The following is a 2,500-nucleotide window of genomic DNA, read 5'->3' as shown; positions in this document are numbered from 1 at the left end:
CGTTTAGCATCCAGTATTGTTTCTTTATGCCTCCATTGGTTATATATGCCCATGAAAACACAAACACACACACACACAAACACACCTACACACCTACACACCTTCAGATGATTCTGCCTGAGACAGAAATTACTTCCCTGGAACAGATCTTTTTCTATGGAAAAAACAGCAGTTCAACACACACACACACACACACACACACACACACATTAAGTCTGACCCTCATTTAGCTGTTCCAGAATCAGTGTCTGCCTGAGATGCTACAGGCCTGTTGGTGAGTATAATCCCTGTCCCAGCAAACCTGTGACCTGCCCTGTAAAACATACACTCCTGCAGCTGGTGTTCACCCAGGGCTCGAACCAAACACACACTCCTGCAGCTGGTGTTCACCCAGCGCTCGAACCAAACACACACTCCTGCAGCTGGTGTTCACCCAGGGCTCGAACCAAACACACACTCCTGCAGCTGGTTTTCACCCAGCGCTCGAACCAAACACACACTCCTGCAGCTGGAGGGAGCTCGTGACGGGGGATACAATTCATTCTCAAATGTTGAACAGCCAACAACTATATATGATATGTTCCATTTTCAGTCAGTGCTTTGAATCTTAATGTATTTCATGTTAGTTACAAATATTCATTTTTTCCATGAATTTAATTAGCTGAATTATTAACTTAATTAGCTGTTATTATATATTTACCTGAAATTTGTAGTCTATAAACAGCATTTGTACATACTGCATCTACTGTTGAATGGCTTGTCAATGGCCATCTAAGTACCTATTGTTTAAAGGTGCAGGGTATGTTGTTACCTGGGCAAACATGAACGTGGTTGGTTCAAGGTTGACCTAGACCGCCCCTCATTGGCTGGATCCTGTCCAATCATCATGCATATCTCTCTCATGTCCCCACCCCCTGCTCTGAGAGCGGGAATCTGGACCAACCAGAAAAAGGCAATACTCGTCCTGTTCAAAGCACAGCCGTTTGTATCTTTCTATGAATGTACTGTAAGAGAAGAGCGATATAATCTCCTACGCAAACTCTTTACTCAGTATTATGCATCACAGGGGGTTGTGTAAGTAGGTAGTGTATATGTGTATTTTTTTACCCCAGTAGCAGTGGGACAGTAAGTGTTTGATTGACAGCTAACAGGACTGAAATCAGGTCACAGACACGCTCTCTCTCGGCCAGTAAGAAGTAGGAATGTAGTCTAGTGATCTGAACAGGGTTCACTTTGGGTGTTCTGAACGTATTATGCCTGAAACAAATAAATAACAAATTCAAGCGTTGTGATTTTTGTGTTATCTGTGTTCGCATCAATATCAATGTTGTTATATGTGGTAGGCTACACGCACTGCAGACCTTGCCTGGACCGCTCTGTGAGTGTGTGTGTGTGTGTGTGTGTGTCTGTGTGTGAGTGTGTGTGTGTGTGTGTGTTTGTGTGTCTGTCATCACAGTGCGTGAGATACAGTACATCTGGCAGGGCAGGCATGGTGAAACATGATGCAACACACAGACCCCAGAAAACACACCGTATGCAGTGTGTGTGTGTCTGTTTCTCTCTCTCTCTCTGTGTGTGTGTGTGTCTGTGTCTCTCTCTCTGTGTATGGGTGTGTGTGGGTGTGTGTATCTGTGTGTGTGTGTGTGTGTGTTTGCATTTGCAATGCTGTCGCCACTGTTCTGCCTCAGTGCTGTTCAAGGAGAGCTGGTGAAGGACAGAAGAATGGTTTGAAGAGAAACACAAGGTAAACACAGAGGGTGTGTGTGTGTGTGTGTGCGCGCTCGTGTGTGTGTGTGTGTGTGTGTGTGTGTGCGCGCGTTCGTGTGTGTGTGTGTGCAGAAGTGAGAGAGATAGTACCTGAGAGATATTACATTATTATTGAATTTATGTACTCTAAAAGATTAGCGCCTTGGGTCAGGATTGTCCCCTTGAAATATATCCTTTAGTTATCCTTGAAAAACGCTGTTATTCATGGCAGGTGGTTTTGAGATGTTATGCTCATATTTACTTCTAAATTGGAAAAGAAAATGGAACGGGAGGTGGTTCTTCTTTAGGGAGCTCTGATCAATATTCCTCTTGTGAGAACTCCCCAGCAGACTAATGATGCCGATCAATACTCCTCTTGTGAGAACTCCCCAATCGTCTAATGATGCTGATAAGTCCCCGGAGTCTGCATACGAGAGGGAAAATAAACATAAGAACTCCAGAGATTATCAGCAGATACTTTTAGCCTTTGTTAGTCTTTTGTTGATTCAAATTATAATATAAGGCAAAGTACAGAATAGTTTTTCCTTGGGTTGGTAAAAAGGATTTGATCTAGCAACAGGACACGTGATTGGTTGTTGTGGGCACTGGGTGTCGTGAGGGGGCGGGGCCTTGTGTTTGGGCAAATGTTGTCTGTTGCCTGACACATGCGGTTTGGAGAAAGAAGGGCTTTTAAGCAGCAATACGGAGTTCTGTTCCAAAACTAGTAAGCTACCTAAAAGGCGTGCAAAAACCT

The sequence above is a fragment of the Clupea harengus genome, chromosome 19 (genome assembly GCF_900700415.2).
Source record: "Clupea harengus chromosome 19, Ch_v2.0.2, whole genome shotgun sequence".
NCBI classification, from domain to species: Eukaryota; Metazoa; Chordata; class Actinopteri; order Clupeiformes; family Clupeidae; genus Clupea; species Clupea harengus.
The sequence above is the reverse complement of the archived record's forward strand: the minus strand, read 5'-3'. Positions refer to the sequence as shown.